At 39.5% G+C, this 14,723-nt stretch overlaps 1 long non-coding RNA gene across 2 annotated transcripts in view; it reads left to right on the top strand.

Moving 5' to 3' along the window:
- LOC103382803 (uncharacterized) overlaps positions 1-14,723 on the top strand; it is a 69,475-nt gene extending 54,752 nt beyond the window's left edge. The window contains exons 4-5 of one of the 2 annotated variants that reach the window (XR_003050314.1): positions 13,584-13,736; positions 13,858-14,723. This is a non-coding gene — a long non-coding RNA (uncharacterized LOC103382803). Of the gene's footprint in view, positions 1-13,583 lie in introns of both variants that reach the window. The other variant, XR_003050313.1, reaches the window with a different exon arrangement.

The following is a 14,723-nucleotide window of genomic DNA, read 5'->3' on the forward strand; positions in this document are numbered from 1 at the left end:
CCACAGCTTATCGTCAATGGCTCTAACAGCAGTATAATTTTCAGCATCAGCTGTGCAGCGGCCCATTCTTATTTTGTCAAATGATACACCAGCGCGTCCCAAATATGTTATTTTTTTTAAGCAAATTGTCTGAGAAGCTGTGGCATTGTTGAGCTTTTTTTCCAGCCCATTTTGTAAATGGTATCTTAAGCTCAGTCAGCCAAATGTTTTACTGCCTGGCTTGTTATTTCTTGTTGTGTTGTCACTAATGCAGCATTCAATGTTGGAGCAAAAAGGTAGAAATGTGCACATGCACACCTCACATCAACCCACCTTAACCAGCTGCCTATCAGAACTGCAGCAACTGGAATTAATGTGTAAGAACCATCATGTTAAGTGGGAATAATCAAATGCTCAGCATCAACAACACAACTCGGTAACAGATCTGGTGAGCAGATGGATTGTGGCGATGATGGCAGTCTTATCATATAGGATTAGTCACAGCAGATGGAAAAATGGAATTTACCATGAACACTAAATATCCCACTTTGGCAGGAGAATAGTTCATACTTTAGAGAAGAATCGTTGAAACACTGTGTAGTGCCATCACAAGTTAATCATTTAATTAATCAGGTTATGGTAAAAAGAAATGTTGGGACATCTTTCCTGACTGCTAGGGCCTAAATCAGACAGTGATCCTAGTACTGCCTCTACTGTCCTGGAGAAATATGGAATGGCAGCCTCTTACTTACGTATTATCTCAGCAATACTATACAATCCACAGCCTGTGGGTAAATGTGGCATTTCTGTGTGTTTTTTGTGTAATTATTTAATCAAAATTGAACAAATACTTTATGCATTTTGTCGGACTATAAATTTGGCACAAAGCCAAAGGGAAGGCCACGTGTCCAGTCAACAGCCCAAGCCAAGCAGCATATTGCATGATTGAGCGGACCGTGCCCTGTAATTACAGATTCAGACAATATGTCTGCTGCCCTCTGTTTGTCAGACTCTCTTTCACAGCCCTCCCTCACCCGCCCATACATCCTCAAGTCACTGACCTGTGGCTTCTGGGTAATGACCACTGAAACAGGTCATTCTGTCTTTTTGACACAGCCTGGACATTATACCATGTCAACTTTTCCGGGACCAAGTTCCAGCAGTAATGACTGCCGACGTGGATCACAGTCCCAGTTAATGACCTTTGGTTTGGGCAGAAGAAAGTGTCTGTCTGCTGTGCCGCCTGTGTGGCTACGTCCATCTGGCTGTCAGTAATAACAGTGCATGTGGTTATGAATGCATTTATTCATCCATACATACATGAAGCAAAACAGACACATACCACCCCTGTGCTTGGGCCCCATGTCCATTAGTGACATGGATGTTGACCTGCTCCCCCTCAACCCCTCCAGCAGTTCAACATTGGGGCGGTAGGACCACATGGTGCCCGTCCTTAATGATTTGCCAGGTGACAGATGGAAGAATCACATGGAGATGGTGATCTTTCCTCGTAGTAATCCGTATTTACAAATACTCCTGGATACCTGGAAAGGAGCAGATTCTTAGGTGATTTCTGAAAATATTATTTTACAAAGCACTCTTTAAGTCATTATGAGACACTAAGAAAATGACTGGCACAGCGAGAACATAATGTTTGGAACTGTGTTAGAATTATGAATATTAAATGCAATGGTCTATCTGTATATTCCTTTGTTTTTTAAATCAGTGGCCTCTCTCCCTCAGGGGTTTGAATTTGAAATGCTCTTTGGTACAGAGGAACAAGGTTGCCACTTAGCCTGGCGGAGGAGCATAATCTCCTCAATTTCATTGTTTTGCCTGTTTTTTATATTATTTCCGTGAAACAGATGCAGCTGGAGGCTCTGTCTAGATATGGAATGAGGCAAATGTAATTCTGTAGGTGCTCTCCTGGGACATTGCATAGGTGGTTGTGGCTTGTCTGACTTTAGCCTGGAGGCCTGAGGAACTGATGGAAACATTGTCGCCCATGTACTTTATAATCTCACTGAAACAACACCTACAGCACACAGCTCTGATTAAAGGGTTGTGTGAATGTCATTTCTGCCTCTTTTATTTGCATTTTCCTGCCCGGCTGTTTACATGGATGTGTAATTGAGTTGATTTGTTTTTCTTTCCCCAAATCTGTACTTCCTTATATTTTTTGGGTTATTAATCTAGTTCAGACAATTTTTGAGTAGTTTCCATCATTATGAAGTTCAGTGAAGTTTTGAAACAATAGCTGTGGTTTAAAAGGTGAAAATGCCAACAACCGAATTGATAGCAAAATGTTAGAAGAAAGAAAACATTAAAAACAAAATCTAGATTGTTCTGCCCATTTTGTACAAGGCTAATGTTTTGGCTTTGGATTATACATGTGCTGCCAGAGGTTGGAGGCTCCAAAAATGAGCTAGGTCACTGGTCTTGTCTCTCTTCTGGCTCAGGGGCTGTTCCTCCAAGGGCCATTCATGGTATTTGGCTGGATTTTCAGACTGCAGTCATGGTGATTAAACAGTCTTTTGTCATTTGCAGAGGCTTCACAATTGACTTTTTTCTTGACCTACCACAGTCACTTGAGGGTTTGCCAAAGTTTTATAGAAGACTTGTGTCTGAGCAGATGGAGCTATTATTGAAGGACTTGATGTCTGCTCTCAGACAGGAAAAAGAAAAGAAGAAAAATACCCAAACCCTTCTGTAGGTGTATCAAAAGTGTGGTCTAGGACCAGATTTCATGGTTCATGGACACCGTTCTTATGTCCCCAGACATTTCAAATAATCAAAGCAATTAAAAGAAGCGGTTCTTCTGTTTGTAAAATGTATTAAAATATACAGTAGTTTTAGGTTATGTCTAGAACAGTCTAAGAACCATAAATGTAGAAACCTGGCCTTTTCTAAAGGTCAGGTTACCTTGACTTGACTAAGAAACCTGGCCTTTTCTAAAGGTCAGGTGTGTCAACTTTTCCGGGACCAAGTTCCAGCAGTAATGACTGCCGACGTGGATCACAGTCCCAGTTAATGACCTTTGGTTTGGGCAGAAGAAAGTGTCTGTCTGCTGTGCCGCCTGTGTGGCTACGTCCATCTGGCTGTCAGTAATAACAGTGCATGTGGTTATGAATGCATTTATTCATCCATACATACATGAAGCAAAACAGACACATACCACCCCTGTGCTTGGGCCCCATGTCCATTAGTGACATGGATGTTGACCTGCTCCCCCTCAACCCCTCCAGCAGTTCAACATTGGGGCGGTAGGACCACATGGTGCCCGTCCTTAATGATTTGCCAGGTGACAGATGGAAGAATCACATGGAGATGGTGATCTTTCCTCGTAGTAATCCGTATTTACAAATACTCCTGGATACCTGGAAAGGAGCAGATTCTTAGGTGATTTCTGAAAATATTATTTTACAAAGCACTCTTTAAGTCATTATGAGACACTAAGAAAATGACTGGCACAGCGAGAACATAATGTTTGGAACTGTGTTAGAATTATGAATATTAAATGCAATGGTCTATCTGTATATTCCTTTGTTTTTTAAATCAGTGGCCTCTCTCCCTCAGGGGTTTGAATTTGAAATGCTCTTTGGTACAGAGGAACAAGGTTGCCACTTAGCCTGGCGGAGGAGCATAATCTCCTCAATTTCATTGTTTTGCCTGTTTTTTATATTATTTCCGTGAAACAGATGCAGCTGGAGGCTCTGTCTAGATATGGAATGAGGCAAATGTAATTCTGTAGGTGCTCTCCTGGGACATTGCATAGGTGGTAGTGGCTTGTCTGACTTTAGCCTGGAGGCCTGAGGAACTGATGGAAACATTGTCGCCCATGTACTTTATAATCTCACTGAAACAACACCTACAGCACACAGCTCTGATTAAAGGGTTGTGTGAATGTCATTTCTGCCTCTTTTATTTGCATTTTCCTGCCCGGCTGGATGTGTAATTGAGTTGATTTGTTTTTCTTTCCCCAAATCTGTACTTCCTTATATTTTTTGGGTTATTAATCTAGTTCAGACAATTTTTGAGTAGTTTCCATCATTATGAAGTTCAGTGAAGTTTTGAAACAATAGCTGTGGTTTAAAAGGTGAAAATGCCAACAACCGAATTGATAGCAAAATGTTAGAAGAAAGAAAACATTAAAAACAAAATCTAGATTGTTCTGCCCATTTTGTACAAGGCTAATGTTTTGGCTTTGGATTATACATGTGCTGCCAGAGGTTGGAGGCTCCAAAAATGAGCTAGGTCACTGGTCTTGTCTCTCTTCTGGCTCAGGGGCTGTTCCTCCAAGGGCCATTCATGGTATTTGGCTGGATTTTCAGACTGCAGTCATGGTGATTAAACAGTCTTTTGTCATTTGCAGAGGCTTCACAATTGACTTTTTTCTTGACCTACCACAGTCACTTGAGGGTTTGCCAAAGTTTTATAGAAGACTTGTGTCTGAGCAGATGGAGCTATTATTGAAGGACTTGATGTCTGCTCTCAGACAGGAAAAAGAAAAGAAGAAAAATACCCAAACCCTTCTGTAGGTGTATCAAAAGTGTGGTCTAGGACCAGATTTCATGGTTCATGGACACCGTTCTTATGTCCCCAGACATTTCAAATAATCAAAGCAATTAAAAGAAGCGGTTCTTCTGTTTGTAAAATGTATTAAAATATACAGTAGTTTTAGGTTATGTCTAGAACAGTCTAAGAACCATAAATGTAGAAACCTGGCCTTTTCTAAAGGTCAGGTTACCTTGACTTGACTAAGTGTTAGCATAATTTGTTAGCTATTACTTTTGCTTTTTAAATTGCTAACCTGTTGCTGTTCTCCGGCTTCCCTTTGCTCCTCTTACTTTATTTTCTCTGATATCAGACTTAGAAGCAGTTTGAAAACCTTAATGCAATTTAAAATTTGTCCAAAACTGGCTGGCTTAGGTTTATTTATTTTACTAATTAGACATGAACATATGTTATGCATGAAAGGCATTGAAATGCAGGGTATTAGTTTAAAACTTAATTAAGTCTCCCTAGAGAAGCTGCTGGTCCTTAGGCACTGTTAAACTCTTACCTTGTAAAGACCTGAACTCATCTACCAAGTTCATTTATTAATTGCAAAAAAATCCCCTTTGTTAAAATATAAAATTGTGAATCTTGTTACAACATTGTAGTTTTGTATGACATTGTGCCAGTTATGCTTCAAAGATTCAATCTTCTACTAACAACAGCTCACATTGACAGAATAAAAGATTTAATCTTTTATCTTGCTGTGAGGTTTTGTGCCTACTTCATAAACGGTGAAATATTCTTCTCTTGTTGTAAATGGTAACAAGGTCTGGAAGAAGTGGAGGAGGCATGCAGGCGTCAGACAGCAGAGACTCTCAGCAACCAATTATAACAAGATTAAGAAGAGATTTAGAGTGTGAGAGATGTTGCACTCAAATGATCAGGCAAAGCACAAGTCCTGCATTTTGCTTTTAGGAGATATTAGGAGACCAAGAGGAATGTTTTTGGTTACCAAGGTGCAAGGTGTAGTGCAAAATCCTATATGTTGATTAAGGAAAAACTCCTTAATTACAATCTTTATATATATATGTATATATATACGTATATTAGAGCATTATTTACTGGAATAATGCGGTGGTAGGTTTACCTGCCATGTTAAGGGTTTGGGATTGGAAAGTAAAATCACAGCTTGTCCAAATGTTGGAAGGTATTGCTTAAAACTGTGTTTTCACTTGGCAGTTCAACATTGTTTTCGTCTTTTTAAAATGTATTTCTGCTTGGGAACCTACCATGGTACACTGACCATTTTCCATCTCTCCCCCCATTCATATTTACCTAAACACGTCTTTGAAACCCCTAATTAATGATACATCAAAACACTATATTTTTTACTTCTTAGAGCACAAAGTGACATTCTGTCACCTTGTCATCTGGTTGGCCAACGTCTTCACACCATTTTTGTTTTCCAAAGACAAAGTAATCAGCCTGTAGAGGTTTTGATTGCTTGTGTTTTTTCATTTTTTTAAGAACCCCTCTATTCAAGTGTCAAACTCTGACCTTTTCGTCTGTACTCCATCACTTCTGGCCATCACTAATCACATCACTAAAACAAAATAGTCACACGCTACCAATATCTGCATTGAGTAATGGTCACTTGAGCTCATATCTTCACCTCACAGCAACCATCAGTCAATTAAAGGGTTAATGACGTGTCATATAAGAAGGTTCAGTCTCTGTTGGTGCGCATGACTCCCATTCTGCCAAGCTTTAATCTAACCTACTTAAATATGCATGAGTCCTCCCAGTGTGGCTTTTTAGCCCTAATTCCCCACTCTCTTACCCTTCACCTCCCCCTCATCTGAACTTGCTCCCTCCTCCCTCGAATGAAAAATGAAAAAAATACAAGGACAATGCTCTGCTCCTGGTCGAAGAACACAGAAAATGACTTGTTGCTACAGGCGTTCAATAATCATGTACTTTATTTAACTATATTTTGTTGTAAAATTAGGTCTTAGAATGCAAGGAAAAATAGATTACCGTAAATTGAATGTAATGTATATTGATGTGTGTCGATGTACGTTAAGAAAAAAAAAAGGATTGTGTTAAGGTGTTGCTAACGGCACAGTGATCAGTTCACTGTCTCCCTTTATTGGCTGTGGCAGCATGGTTTTAAACACAGCGGGCAGCTGTTTTCACTGCTTTACTGATGATCATAATGCGGCATTTACCTGCTAAAGAGCTAGATAATTCCCCCAGGAGTTAGTGAAGGCCAAAAATAGAGATAAAATGTCAGCAAATATTGGTAATTTCCCAGAAGGATAGAAAAACAACTATAATGGTGACTCAAATTATATAATAGTCCTGCGACGTCAAAAGATATTCAATGACTAGAAGCAGAGTTTGGAGTTTTGTGTAGCTGCCTGTAAATCAGACCGAACTGATTAATTTTTATGATAGTTTCATACTTAAGGAATGCAATACCTTTATTGTTGCACTATGTTTAAAATGCTATGGAATCACTTTTCTTACAGACATATTGTTTTGCAAGGGCATTACCTGATTTTTTTTTTAAGGATCAGTCAGGGAACATATGCATGTCCTGGAAATGACAGATGCATGGTCACTAAGTTATGGTAAACATGCCAATAATATCAATAATGGTGGTCTAAATAGCAGAGGTCATCAGTATTGGCTCCAAACATGTCAATAATGTTTGTTTAAGAATCTCAACCAGCCTCTTCACAGCGCCGCGTGTGTCCCTATATCCATTTCAGTGTGTAGGTGGAATCAATATGCAAGTGAGCTTATGTAATTTGAGAATGAAGCCAGCGGTTTGCCCTTGCTTTTTCAATTTTCCCACTGACCTCACGACAGATCCCCACCAGAATTGTAATGGCAAAAGTCTGATAGTAACTGTGCACTGTTGGGGACGAGTCTCCGTGCACTTGGGAAACAAGGTCATCCACTAACCTTCTGTCTTCAGCCGCAGAGCAAACGCTCAAAAGGGAAAGACTGCCATTACCAGGTTCCCACAGGGGGTATCAAATAATTTCCCATGGGCACACATGCAAACACACACACATCAGCAGCCCACAGACAGATAAGTTAGAGCTTCCCTCTCAGATTTTCACATACACACGCATGTCCGTGTACTCCCCTCTGTCTCCCTGACCTCACCTCAATTAGAGGTAGATATCTTTGTTTGGGTTGCCGAACCTAATTAGCATGGTTCACCACAGAGCAAGGGCTCTGTTAAAATCATTTATCAAAGGGGCCTGGAACAATGTTCCATGTCATGCCATTAGGGTTGCAAGCGCTCTCATCATCTCATCAGTTCACTTTATGAAGCTGTTTGACAGTTCAGAGTAAAGGAGGGAGAAAGGTGAGAAAATGGGGGAGAATAGCATTTTGGAGAGGACAAAAGCTAACAGCATACAAAACAGACCAGAATTACTTGAATAGCTAGGACAAAAATTTACCACACACTCCATAATTCTTATTTATAGTTTTATCCTACATGGATGGTTCACATCAGCACCATGGTTTGTTTTTTGTGACCCCTGCTCTAAACTGTGTCTTCAAAATATCATTATTTTTGCTAAATATCTAAAAAATTATAGATATTATTCTTCAAAAATGTTACTTTTTTTACTATGGAGTGCATATTTATGCATGGGGAAAAGGGGGCAGGGTCCAGTGGAAGAGAGATGACCATCAGATCATCAATCACAGCAAAGTAGCTCCTCAATGACAAGTATGAAGGTCTCTGACATTTTCTGACTGCCTTGATTGATGTGTTTTTGAAGAGCAGGCAAAGACAGCGTCAAACCTCCTTTTTGGCAGTGAGAGAACAGATCACATATCATACTGCAGCCATCATCAGGAATCAGGGATACACTTTTAAACTGTTTGTTAGCCGCCAGGTGGCTTCCAGTGCAAGGCAGAATGATGATTTATCAAAAAGGTGAATGTTTCTTCTGAAATTCCACGAGGGTTTGCTGCAACTCTGGGGATAGAAAAAAGGGATTGTTTGATGTGGCATTTCAAGTGTTCCGCACCTATTGTAGCCCTTGTACCTTTGAGCAGCTTAGTTCTAAATTAACTTTAATGGTTGGTTTGTGTGCAAACTCTTTGAATAGTATTGATTAGGTGTCCAGTTTGTCATGTTTGTTTTATTTCATTGTGTTTCTATGGCTGTACTTTACATTGCACCTCTCATGTTAAATATCCAGTTAAGGGTCCTCTCTAAGGCAACATAGACATCTATGTACTTATACACTTTTTAAAAATCGACTTGTAATGTGATGCATATTTTAGAAGTTGAAAGTGAAGTTTACATGTGGTGTTTTTTTTTTTACTTGACGATTGTGATCACATCAATTATCTGCTGTGTATTTTACAGAAAGACAAAACACTAACTCTGTAATGATAGGAGCAAAATCTGAATGTTAGTTCTGTACCTAGAAACAACAATGAATAATTTGGAAACTACCGTAATTGGTCATGTTTCTATTTTAAGATGAATATAGGAGAAATTACATAGGAGAAATTACAATTACATTACAAGTTACATGTAGCACTATCACATTTAACTCCAATGAGCTTTAGCTTTTAGAAAAAGATTTGAAAGTAAAATAAGAAATCCAAAAGAATTCCCTATATTCTATAAATCTATGATATATAAAATCTAGGACAAAAAAACTATCATCTCCTTATTTTTATTAGATTTATGCTATATGTGTGTTTATTTGTTGTTGTTTTTTTTCTTAAAATCCAATCCATCATTTCTTAATTTTAATATAACTTTTTGAATTTTCAGCTCTGCATATTTATTTTTATGGACACAAATTAGTTTTCAAATTTGATTTTTTGCAGTGATGTTGCTGAGGTTGAGGCCATGGCAGAAACCCCCAGAAATCTTTTTTTCCTCATACTTTAACACGAGCTTTGAAGACCTTGTAATGAGGAGACTCAGATTCCTTCTTCTGTCCTGAAGCTACCTTCTCCTTCTCCGGATGCTTTTTCACACTGTAATTTCTCTCAGTGTAAAAAGGTGGCAAAGGCAAGGTGACATTTAAAAAACCCACACATTTCCCTCTCTGCTCTGTCAGTCTGTTCTTTTTCCTTACAGACAGCCCCCCCTCCATCTGCACACGACATAGCACAGACATACACTCTGAAATGAGGCTCCTGGTCACCAGCGCCACTGTGTATGTTGGCTGGACCAGACTGTGACCTCTGGACCTCCGAATGACACGCCGGCTGGCTGTCAGTGTGACCTCGGGGCCCATTAAAAGTCAAAATCAACAGCAGATCTGTCATATTCACTTCTGTTGCACATAACGCCGTCACCGCCCCAATGACAGGTTGTCAACACCTGTGTCAGGATGATCGATTAGCAGATTGAACCCCCAAAACCTTGTCCGCCAGCTTTCGCCCCCCCTCTCCTCTTTAGACTGATTGCAGCAAGAGAACAATCATTAATGTTGCCTTGTGCAAAGACAGCAGGTCTGTGTGTCTCCCTGGTGACAAAGTTTTGCTGCATGTTTAGAAGTTAATTGCTTGGCTCATTAGTGGCGTGTTTGTGTTTCGGTCTCACAGCAGCAGGGGATTAAATATTATCTTGTTATGCTCAGATATGTAACAGGGAGAGTGGTGATCTTTTCCAACCAGAGGTATAAATGGCCTGGCTGCCTCCGAGAGCTTTGTGTGATCTGCTCAATGCTTTCATTCATTTTTAATGTGCCTTTTTTGACCAAAATGCTTGTATATCTCGCCCCACCACCAGCACCACAGTGTTGGCACAGTAAAGCAAACAGACGGATGCTGACAGTGAGTGAGAATCTCACAACACTTATTGTACCGCCATGTCTGTACCTCCTCACAAAGCAGCAAACTTCAACCATATTTTTAGGGTGTAAGAAGTAAAATCTAAGTTTGAAATCAAGCTTGACACAGGGAAACACATTCTTTAATGTTTGATGGTGGCATATCCAAGGATCGCCTGAACGAATAAACAGGAATCATACTATAACAATCTATTACTAACTGTTACTGAGTGGAAATATGTAGTGCTGATAAAGGCTGCGATGCGATACGAGTACAGTGCCTCTGGATAAGGGGTGTTTAAACCGAGCCGCCGAATACAACTGTGGTCACTGTAGTACGTATGCCGCAGGCCTATATGTGGTGCTATTTCAGCCACATGTTAACATAATAACACCGGAAGAATTTGTAGTCATAGACTCCTAGATATGTCAGATGCATTTAAAACATGTCCTGAATAGGTAACATTAGGGTCGAGCTATTTGTTTACAAACGCACAAAAGTCCTTTCCACTTTCTCTTAAATCACTACTCAATATATCCTTCTTCCACACTATCATTCTAAGTCTTTTCTTCTGGTCCCGCATTTGTCACCTAATCAAACTCACATCCATTCTAAAAAATCGTCTTGGTTCAGATGTTATTTATAGCTGATGTTTGCTGGTGCTGACAACTAGACATAATGTAGCTTCTTTTCATCCCATCAAACTAAAGAGTAACAGCCATGACCACGACAGGGCTATTGACAAATGGTTGTCATTGTCATTCTTCTCTTAAAAGCACACATAAACAACCAATTCATTACTCACTCTCTGTTGATGGCTTTTGATCAGTGAAGAAAGATTGTATTCAAGGACTTGTTCAAGGTTGCTGTGTGCAGATCTGTGATTGCTGTGAAAATCGATTATGGCAACACGCCCTCTTCAAGGATGCTGTCAGAGAGCCAGGCAGCTCTGAGCAGTGTTTCAGAGCCAAGATTGTTGTTTGAGAAGGGAGCCTGGAGGCTGAACTCTGCATACATAATGCAGAGAGGCGTACGATATTGTACATATACTTCATAAACACAGCTTATCTACTTTTACAAGTCTGTGTCTTCCAGCAGTTTGTGTGCAAGTGTGCATGTTTACATACGTATGTCATTATATCTGGTTGCTGCACTACAGCAGGTCAAATGATTTCAGATGTACCTCATATGTAAAGCTATAATGCACAGATTTAAAGTAGATTTTATGAATTTGGACCAGAAAGCAGGAACTGGCAAAAGCATAACTTGTAATGTTTCTTAAAGCCTATATTAACATTAGTGACTAGATGGCTGTCAAAATCAGCTTGTAAATTGTGCTAGAAATTGCATAAAAATAGCTGCTTACATTTGTGAATTTTTGACTGACTGAAAATATTTTCCTACAAAAAAGAGAAAATTCTGGATTAAATTGTATATGTTCTGTTAGCTGGTAGGTATTTGTGAAAAAGAGACAGGTATGACAGCGATGGTGAAAAGGTGAGGTGTAACGTGGAGTGTATGGATTGTGAAGGTAGAAAAGCAGAGGCAGCTTTAAAGAGAGTGGCATTTAGGGGGACGATAAGAGTGACGGGGATCGACGGAGTGCAGAGGCAGGTGGAGTCACATCCACTGCTCTGAGGAGGGATGTGACTGTTTTTGTCAGTTCCTACAGACTGAGGGTTATCTGTGTCCCCCAGCCGGCCGTCCACCTGTCACACACCTCCATTCTCCACTCGGTCCTGGTGTGTTAAAATGCCTCGGCCCACCGTCATCGTACTGTGTTTATTTAACATATAAACAGTCTTTATGATCTTGATGATTGTTGAAGTTGATGATTGTAAGGAATAAATAACAAAACATTACTTTAACATAATCAGAGGTTGTTTTTACATTAGGGCCATATGGTTAGAAAGATTTTGTTAAAGGAAAACTATAGGGGAAGCTGAAATAAAATAGTCCAAATTTTGTTTAAAAAAAGTATGAAAAATGTTCAACAAAAAATGCCTTTAGAAAATAAGCAACTATGGAATTAAAAAAAAAAGTCTCTGTAGATTCTCAGTCATCCAGGTCATCTTATACAAAAATAGTTTCATTGAGGGCAACTGGATGGAGTTGGTCTCTTGAAACCTACTCCATCCAGTTGCCCTCAATGTAACTATTTTTTGATTTTTTAAAACTTTGTAATCTGAACACGATTTGTGTGACATAAATGAAGGATCCAAGGTTCATTTTTGTCTTTTTGAGCTATTTGGCTAGAGGCGTCTCTAGAGTAAGTCTCTGTGTACACGGCAATGTTTTCCTTTCAAAGCAGTTTAGGAATCTCTCTGTCGTTTTCCCTATTGTAAACCTTTTTCCAGAACAATCTGCAGTTCACACTGTGGCTCCCACCAACTCCACTGCTCCTGGGTAGAAACCTCAATTACCCACAGCCTATCACTGCAAACAGCCTCTTTACAGCCAACCAGCTGTGATTCTGACTGAGGGCATCTCTTTGCATCCTAGCCGTATGTGTCTGTATGTGTACTCTATGTGTAACAGCCAGAGCCCCAAGCTGGCCGGCCAACCATTGATTAAGGGAATCAGTATTGATTAAAGGAGCTAGGGACATCTGGAACGGACCAATTTATGTCCCCACATCAATTATTCAAATAGCTGCCACTGAATTGGATTAGAGGACGATCTTCCTGCCATCGTTTCCAACCTTCCACAATCTGTACCTTCTCAGCAAGCTGTCGTTGCAAGTCTGCTGAAAGACCAGACACTTGTGATGCAAACTTTTCAATCCACCAAATGCTCTGTTGCTGTACTGAAGTTAGCCAAGATGTGCTTATCAAAATATAGAGCACGTTGAAATGTACCTACAAAGGAGAAAACTAACAGTTGGTCAAAGGAAGAAAATACATAAAAAATAACTTGAATAAAAAATGACTTAAAAAAAAGCCTAAACATGAGAAACATGTCTACAAGACTACAAAGACTAAGAAAAGGCTTAAAACAGTCACAAATTCAAACAGGGCAACGTATAACCAGAATGATCAGAAATCTGTAACAGTCACTGTAGTTATAGTTAAATAACATACTAATCCATAAATAAAGATGAATAAATAAAGACAAAATGTTTGAATATTGGTTAAACAGGTTTAGCTCTTGTTTGGAACTACTTTTCTAAATAAGCTGTAAACCAGACAAGGCCAGGTTTTTTTTTTGCCCTCAATCATCACCTAATGCCCACTGAGCTGACTGCAGACTCACATTGTGTTGTCAAATTTGTTTCTCAGTTTGCCCTCCCGTCTCCGTGTTGACATCTTGAGGACTTGAATGCAGTACAAAAATGGCACAGCCTGCAGAAGACTGAGCCAGAGGGTTATTCATATTCGTCACTTCTGCTGTCGGGGAAAATGTGGGCAGCTCTGCTCATGTGCGTTGGAGAGGTGAGTTGTGTTTGTGTTTATCTCTGTGAGAGTGTGCCTCGCTTCTGTTTTGTGTGTCACACAACTGTCAGCCCACTGGGATGGGCCAAAACTAAAGCTGATGGGCTCCTGTCCACTGTAGAGAGGCTAACACGCTGGGCATGAGTGGCGGGTGACGGAGCCAGAGACAAAAGCCCACAGGTGTGTGACAATGATAGAGCGCTGCCCTTTGTCTGCAGTCCCAGCAGAGCTGCCTACACACAAACACACACAGACACAGATATTTCTGACAATGATTGATGAGTGATTTTTGTCACTGAACAGACCACGGACATTTGTGTACTTAACACAATATGTCTGAGAAGTTATTCCTATTGTTTAAGGCCTTATCCTGTATGTGTTTAAAGTATTTAAACATAAAACCTTCTTTTGCTGATGCTTTCATTTAAAATGAACATGCAATCTCTTACCTAATTTTCAGTTGATGCACCCAGTCATGACCTAGACCAGTTATCAGTGAACAATTCATTTTATTACTTACTTGATCTTTTCAGTCTAATTTTGCCTCAACTGATTGCACCTTAGTCTATTAAAACAGGTTTCTCTTAGTTACCAAACTTCAAATTCTATCTTATGTGGCATGTTTAGTAAGTGTACCAACCCTTTTGGAAACAATTGATGTTGACTAATGTCTTTTTTGTTGTTATTATTTGGTATTATCTTTTAACAAAAATAGATATTTGCAACACAGTATGTGTATAAACAATAAATTAATCTGTTATCTTCCTGTATCTGTAAGCATTTAGCCAATAGTTAGTGTCGTCTAATGTGTTACTTAAACCCCACCCAGAAATAAAAAAAACAAACAACTAGGAAAATGGTTAGATTTGATTGAGTGAGATACACAGAAGTAACTGACAGACAAAAACTGTTTTTAAAAAAAATGCAATGATCTAGAAAAACAAACGCAGTCTAAGAAGTATTTCCTCTTCCTGCATCTACACACAT

This window comes from Cynoglossus semilaevis, chromosome 8, assembly GCF_000523025.1.
Source record: "Cynoglossus semilaevis isolate Cse_v1.0 chromosome 8, Cse_v1.0, whole genome shotgun sequence".
In the NCBI taxonomy this organism is placed as follows: Eukaryota; Metazoa; Chordata; class Actinopteri; order Pleuronectiformes; family Cynoglossidae; genus Cynoglossus; species Cynoglossus semilaevis.